At 32.7% G+C, this 14,615-nt stretch overlaps 1 protein-coding gene across 2 annotated transcripts in view; it reads left to right on the top strand.

Moving 5' to 3' along the window:
* The window catches only part of for (cGMP-dependent protein kinase for), a 297,038-nt gene that overhangs the window by 124,316 nt on the left and 158,107 nt on the right, over positions 1 to 14,615 (top strand). The window contains exon 1 of one of the 2 annotated variants that reach the window (XM_089632247.1): positions 6,302 to 6,390. The exons of the other annotated variant lie outside the window; for it this stretch is intronic. The gene's annotated coding sequence lies outside the window, so the exon portion shown is untranslated. Of the gene's footprint in view, positions 1 to 6,301; positions 6,391 to 14,615 lie in introns of those variants that run through there. 2 annotated transcript variants of the gene reach the window in all.

The raw sequence follows: 14,615 nt of genomic DNA, 5'->3' as shown, positions 1-14,615 counted from the left end.
CATTTAGTCTATGGTTTGCATATAAATGTTTAATATGGGTTCCCATACAGCAATCCATTATTTTAGGTTACATTATTGTTTACATATAGAAAATATAAAACAATACATAATATAATAACTTACAGTGACAAGGCATTTGGTTAGTTTTCATTATTGTTTGCATTTACACAATACAAGTTTTGAAGAGTTTACTATTCGGTACTTTAACCATTGAATAATGGCTATAATAATAAATACATATGGGATAAATTAGCCGAGGATTCTACCTATGCGATTAGAGGATGGTATATTAGGTATGATATATAACGCTTCGTTTTGTATAATATGCCTAATTGAACAAAAAATCTATTGTTTGAAGAATTGAACACGTGTTTTAGCCTTTTTTGCCCCTGATTCTCTATTTATAATGTTAGGGTCAGGTTGACTGATACGACCGATACCCATTTTGGTCGAAGCCGATACCCTATCCTTGTATCCTTGTCATTTATTCTGAAGATTTATTCCATGTCTTTTATCGCATGTGACCAAGTCATTGACAATGGTAAGCACTAGGTTATTCGAAAGTAAAAATATCTTTTTTATGATCTTATAACTGAAAAACATTTGTCTGGGAGCAATAAAGTCATTATATCTATAATTCTTGCTTCGTCTAACATACAAGCTTTTCGTTTTTTTTTTTTAATCGATTTTCAGAAAATTTTTAAAATAATTTGATTTTTAATTATTATTTTTAATGTTTAATATCATATTGTAAAGTTTTCTGTATTTTTATTACCTTTTCACGCCAGAATTAAAGTTTTGCTCCGCACCATTTGCGTTTTAACTTTCTTACAAAATAGTTTTGGCTACTCTCCACTAGATGTCTCTATGCTGATTCTCTCATTTAAATTATAATGATATTATTATTACGTGTATAACTAGGTCATAAAATTACATGGGCATGCTTGAACGATTTCCAAGCAGAGCCTTTTTTGTAATTACACAATGAAATTAAATTATATTTATTAAAATAAAAATATAAAAATATCGAGTTGGTGCCTACCTATCTGATTTGCAAAGTTTTTTTGAGAGAAGTTCATTACATATTCGAATGTTGTCTTGATTATTATTTTACATTGAAGTTCGTTTTTATAGAATTGTAAATATACTTATAGACTAAGCTAGTGACGTGATTGCACTTTTTCGTTTTACTGATATTCCAGAACAGGTTTTACAGCCAGGCTTAGTGTTTATTTACATAGCCAAAAATTTTTCATATGTCTAAAAAAGTATCTATATCCATCCTGAAAAATAATCCCAAATTTCTACGCCACTGGCTTAGTTAGTAGTCCATCATGAAAAATGCTCACAATGTAATAGGTATGTCTTTTCTTGTGTGTTGTTATAATTGTGATCAAGAATTTTCCGGCATAATAGGAAATTGAAACGCCGCCAAAAATAACGAGAATATTAAAGGAAACTATTGTGTTTCGGTAAAACCTATTTTTGTTTTTTTTATATTTATTTCTCACTAGTAAAAAAAAACGTTTGATTACTTTACCAAGCATTGTTCAATCCATTACGTATTTTGCCTCATTTTTATTATTTAACTAGATGAAGTCTCCTGCGCTACCCGGGCTTTATCCAGAGTTTTTCGAAATCAGATGTAAGCAGTGATCTACCTATTGTTTTGAAGGTCAGGTGTGCAAATTTTTTTCAATCTAGGAATAAAACTGAAGATTTGTATAAATATTAAATCACGGGTGGCGCACCACGCACAGACACTTTTCTTTATATAAATAGGTAGATATGTTTTATTTTATAAACAACACGGTACAGGTGAGAAAGTTTGTGGGTTCACTCCACTTTGCACAATTTTCTCCATCGCTTCGATAAGGTATCCCTATCGTTTTTCAAAGCATTATTTAAAGTGCCACTCCCAGGCAATAAAGGTGGGCATAATGTTAACTTTTTTGCAAGATTGCGTTATTATTTTACGGTATTTGATTACAATATGTTTCGACAAAAGGGTAAATAATTTATCATTTAAATAGAAATTGGTACTTACTTGATATCTTTTTAGATTAAATTAATGGCGAGTAATAAATTTCAGTGTCTTTTTAATGGTTTTTGTGTATAGCGCTAATCTTGAATTTCCGGTGCAGCGGCCTATATATAAATATATACTCGTAGAATTCTTAGCGGAAGTAATTTGTTTAATTAGGCGGATTTGGTTATCGAAGTATTAAATTCAGTATAGTGATAGACATAATCGAGCCACCAATGTCGATATTTTCTATTATTTCGACAATGGTAATATAAACTTTCATAATACAGGTGAATTCCTAGTGTGGGGGACAATAATACATCTATTTTTATTGGAATAACTATTCTCTTAACTTTTGAAGGTTATACTCATTATTATATTATATCATTGAACAAGAAGATAATACTAATACTATTCTGGGCTCGATTTATAATAAGAAATATTTACAATCTGGGTTGAGACGGTTACCTTTTTTTTTTCTGTGCCTTCTCTGTTTTATTTAGATTTATTAGTATTAGCTTCTTCTTCAATACATAATGTATGTATTTACGTTATAATCATAAAAATTTTCGTAGTTAAAATTTTTTAAAATAACCATGTTTATAATAGATTTTTTTTATCAATATTGTTTATAAATACGTTAATACCCATTCGTTCTAGGTATGTAATTGTATACAAATACCTATGTATCTGTTTAAGTGTGCTTATGCCTTCGTATTATAGTCACTTGAAATGTTATTCTTCTTTCTCTATTTTCTATATTGTTACTTCTCGTTATATGTGTGCTTTAGTTTTATAATTGATGTTGTGAAATTGACCTGTTGACAAACTGCGTTAGTAGTTTAGCGTGTTCTTGTAAAGAAGAATAAAAAATAAATATAAATAAAATTCTTCGTAAAGTAATCGATTAATTAATGTCCACCACACAACACAGGTGATCTCCCAGGGTGGAGAACATTATATACATTCTTATCGAAATATTTTGACTAAATAATCGATCCTAAAGCGATTAAGCGAATGATAATTCACTAGACCACAACACCTAAATGTCGGAATTATGGCATCATGTTTTCTATAAACTAGTTCATCTCGATGTTCTCGATTATCATTGTGTTCCTCACGATGTTTCTATCATCATTATTTTTAGACTGTTACTATTTCTAGAATATTATGATGTTTCGATTATGCCCATCGACGATGGTTGTATTTTTTTTAATTTTTTTTTTATTGAATAAATAGTTAATACATATCAACAAACAAGTCCTGCCAAGCCAATTGAATTGGCTTGTCAACAGGTGCTTAAAGTTTAGTTTCATATACATTTTTATAAGTTATAATTTACATATTATATCTACAGAATCAACAATTTTTTCATACAATTTTTCATACATATTAAAGTAAATATTTTTTTTCCGATAACCAATTTTTCACCATATATTTAACCTTATTCATAGATTTACATTGCTTTATAGTGTCAGGTAATAAATTAAATATCTTCGGTATGTTGTATTCAAACGTTCTCTGTCCGTATTTATTATTAAATTTCGGAACTATTAACCCGTAATTGCGCGTGAATCTAGTACTGTATTTATGTTCTTATTTATTTAATGTACAAAGTGTATATGAGGTTACAGAGTGTAGATAATTCGGCAATACCTACTCGTACCTAAAACCTGGTCATATCGCAAGCACTTAAGTAACGAATAACTTATTTTATGGCCAATAAAGTTTGTCGATATGCCCCAGATTGGGGTTGAGCTAGAATATATTTTTTTAATTGGGTTTATGGTTTGTGGTAAGGATGTCTTCAGAACTCACTTCTCGAATGAATATTTTTATAGTATGTACCTACCTATTTTAAATGTTTCTTGATGGCTGATCCGCTTTTAGGCCTGAGTCAAAATTCAAATCATTAGTACCTACCTAGTGAATTTTAAATAGGTATTGCAATTTTCAGCAGTCAAAATACTGTTATTGTGCACTATAATTTTGATGTGAAACATCTTTCAGCGCGTCAGTGGGGGTAACATCTCTTGTGTAGCAAGCGTGGCAAGACGGAACGACTCTTCATTCGGCCAGACTCTTCGCCAAGCCTCGGCGCTCTCCTTTCACCAACTGTATTGTCATTTCTTCTACTACACGATCCCGCTTCATTGTGTCTATCGGAGTGGATTTAAAAATATTATTACTGAAATAATGGAAGATACAATCGACGATACAACTTAACAACATTGTATAAATGTACAATGTATAATTGTTTTATCATCAAAAATATAAAGAATTGTTTACTTTCATTTTCACTTCCTTAAATAAAAAAATAATTTTGTGTTTCACATCTGCTATGCATATCGTTTTGTAATACAATTTTTTGTTCAAATAAGAACCAATAAAATTAATACCCAGGTCTAGCAGCGCCCATGTATTAAATTATTATTTTTTTCGGAAAAGTTATCGATTAATAATTTTAATCGAAGATCTTAAATTTTCCCAATTCTTAGAAACTGTTTTTTTTTAATCGTAAATCGTTGCGGTTGCTTTCTGTGAATGTTGGCAAAACCTTTTCAAAAACTCTCTTTTTATTTTCTACATTATTCTTGTGTAAAATTTTAACCGTTGGTATAAAATTCGTATTTTGACAAAAATTTACAATTTTCAATGACCAAAAATAACTTTAATACGCTTGCCCCGGGACTGGGAATTAGCTAAGTGCCACTGTATACTAACTTTCATCGGTTGGAATCGGGTCAAGATAGAATCCATCATCACCGTACATTAATTCCAGGTGTTTTTAAAGCGGGTATCGCTGACACAGATTGGCTCATATATTTGTTGTTTCGGACTTTTCTTCCAGACCATTTCTCATTCTTTGCGACCCACCCAATGTTTCCACAGAAACGTTTTATGTGGAGGTAGAAATTGCGGACTTGGGGGTGACCTAACGCTACGTTGTAATATCTCCCTATATATTGTAAACAAAAAATGTAACAGAAGACCGGCTACAATGGACCTCTCAGTTACAAATCCATCCCTTTATCGTTTTTAAATCCGCTTATTTTAAATATGGTTAGTCAAAAGCCATTTCATAATTTCCGAGTAAGATGTTTAGCCTAATTTGAAACCCGTGTCTGTTTTGTGCAAAGAATCTTATGTGTGGAATTGGACGTTATAAATCTGATTTTATTACGTGTTATTTTTATTGATCTTGTTAAACACGAAACAGAACCGTGTCGTTAGTAAGAAAAATAATAACATCAAGCTTATTTAAGAAATTATTTAATGAGTTCAGGAAACATGAAATGATTGATAGATTGAGAATGATGGTGAACAATTTTGCTGGCCTCTATATTATATATGATTTATGTATTTCTGGTAATCTTCAAAAAATTTATACGTACATATTAATATATACAGATCTTGTTATTACAACGAGTCTCTCAGCGCCAAGACCATATTATTGGAGAGCTTTTCCAGCCCTTGTTTAAATTTTCGTGCAAACTAAACATAATTAAAATTACAAGCTTTAACTATTGTATAATTCGTTAGCCCAATGACTCTATCTCGCTTACACTCGCTTGAAATTGTAGAGCTCCAACCCATTTAAATTCCGTAAACACAGTTTTGTATTGAAAATTTAATGCACGATTGGACAAATATTTGGATCACTTGGATTTATTCTGTGGTTGCCACTGACTTAATACATTTTGGTTCTATCCCCTCTAGTGCTCGCTCTGGTTCTTTTACACTTACCTGACATCATATATCGCCATCACATTTTAATGTCATAATGATCTTGTATTGTAAACTGCCCGACTTTTGGATCAGGAAACACTCACACACCCTTGTGTTCTTTATTCTATGACAGCATTAAAAAGGAGTGTCGGAAAATATAAGTTAACAAATATCTGAAGATTATATAGCGCTTATACCTATATGCAGTTAAATCATTCTATCATTATCTTCCAACTTTCGAAACATTACTAAATAATTTCAATTCCTGGGCTCACTCGCTATTGTCATTCATTTTGGCAACATTTCTAGAGCAAATTTACGTTTCCTACCTTTACACATGTAAGCCGAACGCGGGCACTAGATAAGCCATCCACCAAAACTTTTTGTTATTTCCACCGTAGATTTGTTTTATCTATGTTCTTTTCTACGTCGTGTCTCTCCCGGCGTGAACGCGTCACCCCGAGTCTTGTAAAAAGTCACGCCGTCTGCCGCCGGCCGCAGTTTATATCTGGCCGACTCGTGCGCCGGTTCTGTGCGCTGAAAAAATTGAGAAAATTTGAAAAAGGTTTCGTTCCGTGCCGGTCGCTTGGAAACGCGCGGGAAAATAGTGGAACGAAGTGTCAAACAAGGCTATTGTGAGAATAGTTGTGCTAAAACCGACTTATATTCGTATATATTTTGTTAATGTTCATTTATTATTTACATCTCTTATTTTTAATGTTGTATTAACTATGCGAAGCTAAATGGATTATTTCATAGAGTTTAAACAATTCATCAAATTTCAAAGTTCATTTTCAAGTTCTGTGAACTAACGGGTCCTTAATGATATATAAAAATAGGGTTTTCGTAATTAACTTTTAAATTGGATGAATTGTTCAAATTCTATGAAACAACCCGGCCTAAGTTAGTTAATTGATAAACAGTCTTTAAGGTGTTATTTATTCATAGTCTCAAGCACTTTAACATTGACTCTCTTAAGGGTACTTGTTATATATTTTTCATTGAAGTGTTATTGCTTATACAGGGTTTTCCAATAAGAGGTGTTATTTTGAATAGCCCGCTATTTCGGTAGATGTTACTTTTCAAGCTGTCATTTTTTGACATTTGACAAGTAGAAACTACGCCATTAATAAAAATGGAACGATACACGCTTCAACAACGCATTGAAATTATTAAAATTCACTTGAGTGAATCAAATGCAAATCATCTTGAGTGATGAGGCCCATTTCCACCTCGGTGGCGTCAACAAGCAAAATTGTCGCATCTAGGGATCGGAAAACCCAAGAGTTATTGTTGAAAAGCCTCTCTATCCTCAACGTGTGACTGTTTGGTGCGGTTTATGGTCATTGAACCTTACTTTTTCGAAAATGAGGCTGGAGCAACAGTTACTGTGAATAGATTGCGCTATCGAGAGGTGATTAATTATTTTTTATGGCCGGAATTGGATGGTATTGATCTGGACAACGTTTACTTTCAACAAAATGGCGCTACGTGCCACACAAGCAACGAAACCATTGATCTTTTACGATTAAATATCAAAATAACACCTCTTATTGGAAAACCCTGTACATTGAAAGGTATCGTGATTTTCTTGACAGAATATCAGTTTTAATACTAAATTAATGTTGAGGGAATACATTTTTCATAGAAGTGTTATTGCGTATATATTGTTAATTGTATCACAATTTTGTTATCATAAGATCAGCTTCGCAACGATAAATTTGCCAAGGAATTAATATTGAAGGCAAATCTCTAAAATCAAAACAAAAGTTTAAGAAAATATACAATTTACAACTCCAATTTTCCGGTTAGACTTACGCAACTATTTGTTGCAAATTTAGCAAAAATTATTAGACAGTCAATGGGAACGTTTTATTGATGACGCATCATTAACAACTCTTAGTTCAATGATTTTAATGAGCTAATTCGACCTCACATATATCCGTTCTTTGAATGATTATTTTTGTCCATCTGTGCTTAACGGCTTTCTAACCATGAATTAATTCAGTACGAAATAAAATCTATTTGTCTTGCGTTACCTTCTCCAACTACCAAACTTTTGAACATAACAAACTTTTCGATTTTTCATTCGTTGTTATGCCGTGCTTTTTCCTGGTTAATTTTTCAGTATAATTTACGACAAAACTTCCTAAATCACTATTTTGATTAATCTTTATAACGAATTGGTGTAAATTATGAATACCAAAAAATATGCCTTAGATAAATTGAAGGTTTTCCCATCGTTTCTCTTGAGTAGAATACAAATAAAAAAATAAATGACTGAATAAAAAATATAAATGTAAACTACTAAAATAAATATTTTTTCAATAGGAACTTCCTAAATCACTATTTTGATTAATCTTTATAACGAATTGGTGTAAATTATGAATACCAAAAAATATGCCTTAGATAAATTGAAGGTTTTCCTATCGTTTCTCTTGAGTAGAATACAAATAAAAAAATAAATGACTGAATAAAAAATATAAATGTAAACTACTAAAATAAATATTTTTTCAATAGGAATGTATGAACGCGTAAAGGAAACAACTTAAAAAATATATATTATATAGCTAAGTTTATCTGTGACAGTTTCCCTTGATTAACTTTTTTGCTTTCTTATTAAATTATTTACAAAATAAATAAAAACCACTTTTGTGTTTGAAATCGAACGTTTCTAGACGTCAAGCGATTTTAACGCCTATTACCTACATTCATGACAATATAAGGCATACCAAGAATATACACATTTTTGGACTATTAGCAAGGTTCTCTCCTCCAAATTTTCAGATTTGTTGGTTCATACGTATAAATATTTTATCCGCGTAAAGCGGAAGAAAATAAAATGTTTTATTACTAGCTGCTAATGGTAATAAGCTATGTAATTCAACATTTTCTTTGTTTTCACTGGAAACGGTTGAAAGCCCGTTGTTTTTCAAGCATACAAAAAATAATCAGGAAATCAACAAATGTTGGAGTGTTCTCAATTAGATATATGTATGTATAACAGGATCGTTTCTCATGATACGCTTGAATCAAAGATAATACATTTTATATACATGACGTATTTAGATTGTACATTTATCTGAAAGATCGGAATGAAGTTTTCTACCATACAAGCATTGAACTGATATAATTACGAGCAGTTAAACAAATAATAATAACAATATAATTAACGAGTATTATTACGTAGTGCTCAATGTATTACTTAAAAACAAAATGTTGTATGAAAAAAAATTGAACAAAATATAATATTAACAGCAAGACAAAAGTATTTTTTGTGTTGTTTCATCAAGTCATTAAAACCATTTCGACTTTAAATACAGGTAGGCATGCGTATATTTTTTTCTGCATCTATTTCTTATCTGTTTTTTTGGGAGATATTTCGTGTGGATAATTTCAGAACCGATTAACATAATATAATGTCTCCACACTCATTATTGAATATTGATTATTTTTTATCTCTTTTTGCTGATTCTATTTTAGTGTTCTGTTATTTTTTATCGCTTTTGATATTCATTAAAATTTCTTTCTTTTGAGTGGGTCAATTTTGTTTTCGGTGAGATCATTAAAAAATATGTTCATATATCTTTAGAAATACCGTCATTACATGTTTAGTATATTTTTTATAATTTGACAAGTGATTGGTCTAAGTAGGTCAGTTTAGCATTTTTTTATCTATTTCCTCTAAGCATGGGACTGCACGTTTTACAAAAAAACATGTAAACGAACAATTAAACGATTTAATTTTCCTGCTAGATTTTGGTATATAGCAGTATGGCGCTTTAGCCATTTATCCTTTCCATCGTCGATATAAATCATATGGAATACAGGAAATGTAAATCAGAATTTCAAGTATGTATGACTTGTAACTGGAAACGTCTTGCTTGTGCGTTCATAAGAATGTACATATAATTAGATAAATATTTTCTCGTCGATTTATTTTTATCGATTGTTTTTTAAAATTCCATATGTTGTTTGCATACTTAATGGACTTGATTTGGGGCTAAGAAGAGGTCATTGACACTAATTCTTCGCTCGCTCAACAATCATTGAAGAGGTGCGTTTTCTTCAAAGTCTATGGCGCAATCGGCACAATCGTAACTCATGACGTATGATTTAAATGCTACTAATCGGGGCCTTCTAATATCGCAGGGAAACCAAATAAGGAACCTCTTGCCTTGGACCTGCTGTACACTTGTTATTTTACCTGTGCAGGTACGGTGTCATCTGATTCAGCTTTAATTGACGTTTGATATCTAATTGCAATAATTATGGTTCTGCCGTTAAGAGTTCCGTTGAAACCTCTACATCTGTTACAAGCGTCGTTTGTGAAAAAGTCTTACAATGGAGCTATGATATGAACTCATTTACCTGCACTCACACACATTTACAATGGAATAAGTCCTGCAGACGTATGATTTCCTTGTGTGATTGGTTATTGCTGTCACCTCGGAAATGCCTTCGAGTGCGAATACGAACAGAACACTATCCCTGGCAATAAAGCAGGCTCATATTCCTAGCCTCAGGCCTTCGAGTGTGTTGCTCCGCCGTGGTCGTGATGATGTATGTTGTATGTAGTTGGCTGACTGTTGGACAAGTGGAGCTCGACTCGAAGCAGAATCTGTGTCAAGGATCAAACACCGGTCGGCCGTGTCTGTTGGATAATTTTTTCGCCAGTTTATTTCACACAACGAGATCATTACGACTTACGTCCCATTAATGGACATTTGTACCATTCGAATTTAGAGTCATTCGGTTGCAGGTTTGTCCGCCACCTTTATGATCATTTGTCGATCGTTGAAAGAGGTCGTGATAAATCGACAGTGTCAGGTTTTTATGGCCGGTAAGTTTTGACATCTTCATCGGCCGTTGTTGGGATCGTGGAGAAATGTCCAAGGTAATAATGCAAAAACGCCAGCGGGGTTCGAATCAATTATTGTGCGCGTTTAAATATTCACTATTAGTTTATGTGACTAATCATTCTGTCTGACGTGTAATTACCCGACAAATTTAATGATCCGCAAATTAGGCATCACATCCATGAAAAAATCAATGATCAGAATATATCGACTGAGGCACACCCTCTTCACCTGGGTGAAACTGGTTTCTTTTTTAGAAAAGTAATGATTATTGATCACTTTGCCTAGACATCATTCCATAATATTTGTGCACGTATCTACTACGATAATCAAGTATTGTATCGATACAAAACTTATTCATAATTTTACTAAAGTATTAGAAGAAATGTTTAAATCGTTCATTCAGATTTTCAGTGTGTAATAACATTAATAAAGTTAGCAATTAAACATTTAAGTAATGTTATATCAAATAACCAGTTCTGGTATAGGTTTATTTCTCAATTGGTTATAATTATCAAAAGCATAATGTGCATGTTTTATCTGCCGTTGTATAATTTATTAACCTAGATAGACATTATTTATTGGCTAATTAGTGGATATCTTGTGCAAATTTCACATTATCAGTGACGCATGTTTATGGGCTCAACCATAACAATTTTTCAGTCATGTGTGAATATGACAATAAAATAAACGTATTCCCGAATTATTCATTTATAATGTAATGTAATCTTCCCAAACAACGACACTTATTTCCTGCTTGATTATTAAGCATATTATTTTATTTTTTATTGTTGGAATAACATTTTGAGTAAATCCTGGAATTGTAATATTTAATCATTGAAGACAATATTAGCGACTCTCAAACGAAAATTTGAAACAAAAAATGATTCGGTTGCATCTAGGAATTGAACCCAGAATCTCAGTCTTGCCGTGGCTTTATTGTTATTTCTCTGGTCGCACTACGAAGTAGGTACCCATTTCCATCCATACCTAATATTACCTGTATCACAAAAGTTAATAAACCTATTAAACCATACACTTAAAAGGATTGATTAACGCCGACGGGATTTATTTTTACTCAGGAGATAGGTATTTTCAATTTATATGGATATTTCAGGCGAGTAATTATTGCTTATAATAATTTGTTATCATTTGTGCTATGCATAAAAAACCTTGTGTATAAACATTAGTTTATCATTAAAAAATAATACACTTCAAATGTTTGCAATGCTTTAACAATGAATGTACTGTTTAAAAATTATTCAAAACTAGCTACACCCGCCACGCGTTGCTGTGGCTCAGTCTATCTGTGCAGATAGACAAACAACAGCGCGTTTTGTTTTTACGTCCAACAGAGGATGTTTCTACTTGTCAAAGGTGATATCTACACAATACAGGTAGATAAAAACACACGCGTATTCGAATGCAAAATTGTGTCAAAATTTCAAAGCAATTAGTAAAGAACTTTCGGAGATTTAAGATTTCGAACAAACGAACATTTTATGTACATAGTTTTGAAATCAAAAAGGTTAGAATAAGAATAAATTTTAAGAAAATTTTTGCATTCCGTTATGTACTAATTATCATCTTGCGATTGAATTCCACCACGATTTAGCAGTTTCCAAAATAGAAAAATCAATTACACATTCAGCCAACGTTCATACCGTATCAATGCTGGTTGTACGTTTGACTTACGAGGTACAGTCAAAAAATCTACACACTAGGTGCAACAAATGTCTCATTACTGTCAACGTACAAACATGTTGTAAGAACTTTACATCTCAAATTCAATTCTTGAACTTTACTTAATATGTTGAGATACGACATCTGGTCCCTTGTGAATTATTAATAAGAATTCGTACACATGAATGGATAATAAGTTTGCCCTCATTATTATTCGTCAGTATGTGTTCACTCTTTCAAGGCATTTGCATGACGAATGGATGTTTATTTAACCAAAAACTACAAAAGATACTAAAATACTTTTCTTCTTACGTATGTGCCCGCCAATGGATTTGGCAATAAACACATATTCTGTTGACTGTGGAGTGCGTAATTGTGTACCACTGAATAAATAAATTCAAGTCCAATTAATTATGCGTTCTCGGTGATTGTACATCTGGCTGAAAACTGAAGACTTGGCATTATGAAAACTTAGTGACACGTCCTCGAGAAGGCGGGCCTTTCCTCGCTATATTTAAAAGTCATAACCAACGGCCTCTGTAGCGTAATGATATCTACTAAAGATAATAAATATAAAGATCTATTATTTGACTTTGAGTCTAAAGGTTGAGAGTTACCGAGTTTCGATTACCGTCGCACATACGTAGATTTTAATGATTTAGACGGCCAAAAGTATTTTTTTTTAAATCAATATAATGGTAAGGTATCTATTTAATTGGCGAGTCAACAGTTCTATGTACAATATAACATCCCCTCCCCCCTCCTTGGAAGCGCGGGAGTCGACTTTGATCAGTCGGAATTCGATAGTGAACAAGTGTGTACGTGTCGGCTCTCGGCGCTCTCCTAAACTTATTACTTTCCAAACGTGCATTATTCATTTCAAGCTAATATTTCCCTTTTAACTGTGATGGATTGCGATAATACAGGTAAGAACAATTTGTTTTCGTTACAGAAAAATTTAATTAACATTCTCGGTCATTCATTTTTAAAACGACAAACATCACTCTGTCAAATTTTTTTTTTTTTAATATATTTAAATTCGAGTGCCTTTTTAGTGTACTTATGAGTCCGTCCCTGTATTAATTTTCATTATACTATATAGTGCATATATGTAACTAACTAATTCCATAAGAAATAGCCGCGCAAAATCGCGCTTTTTTGAGCTAAGCCCTTTTGAAAGGCTCTTTGTCAAATATAGGAAATATTGAGTGTGCGATATTTTGTATTAAAATAGTTTTTTATTTGTTTCAGGTCTACCTACTACCTCGGGTACTAAAGTAGTGACTCGTCAATACATATTTGACCAACTACAGAGTCAAAATTTACCAACTTTAAATGAAAAACTTGACTATTATGAGAATTTTCTCCTTATGCGCTATGGGCACAACAAAGAGGCTAAAGAAGACTTTAAAAAAATATTTTCTTATGTAAAATCACAAATTAAGCAACGATGGGTAAAGGCAAATAAACACCAAGATGTTTTCCTGAAAATAAACCAATCATGGTTAGAGGGAACATTCGAGATTCCCATTGAATCAGCCTCCTCGCAAGGTCGACCACCCAAGTCTTTTGGAGAACTAAGTGAGCGTAGTAAAAGAAGAAAAACGGAAGAAATAAGGGCCTCCGCAGGTGATGAAGTTATTGTTCACGCTGCTACATCTGTGTTGCAGACAACGGGACATAGGACCGCCTCGAAAGTGCTTAAAGATATTACGAACTCCCCAACACGGGCTAATAAATATAGAAAAGCCTACAGTAGAGTTACCAACAACGATGAGGTACCTCAATTGACGCCTCTGCAAGCACTTAAGATGTTCGTTGAAGCTGATTCTTTGTGCCTTTGCGCATTGTTTGTGGAAAAGAAGGCAGTAAAATTGTTTGGCAGAATCCAACTCCTTCTTCGTCAAGGTTTTGCCGTCCGATTCGATTCCGATTTGTAAAAGAAACAACGGACATAACTAAAGAAGAGATAAAATATGTGCAGGAGTCCATTAAGCAACTAAACAAAACAGTTGTTACGTTGAATGAAGAGGAGTTTTCGTTCGGGCACCAACTCAAAATGACTTTGATTGACGGAAAGGTGTGTAACGCAGCCACAGACACAAAGTCAACATCCCAGTGCTACATCTGTGGAGCTACTTCGAAAACCTTAAATGATCTATCGAAGAAAAATAGTGTAAACCCTCAAGCTTTGGAATTCGGCTTGTCAGTATTACACGCCCGGATCCGCATTTTCGAAAGCATTATACACCTTTCGTATAAACTGCCAGTAAAAAAATACAGGGAAAGAAAAACCGAAGAAGACAAGGCATTAGAAG

Source organism: Hesperophylax consimilis, chromosome 1 (assembly GCF_061612785.1).
Source record: "Hesperophylax consimilis isolate HC1 chromosome 1, BYU_Hcon_1.0, whole genome shotgun sequence".
Taxonomy (NCBI): domain Eukaryota; kingdom Metazoa; phylum Arthropoda; class Insecta; order Trichoptera; family Limnephilidae; genus Hesperophylax; species Hesperophylax consimilis.
The sequence above is the reverse complement of the archived record's forward strand: the minus strand, read 5'-3'. Positions and strand labels throughout refer to the sequence as shown.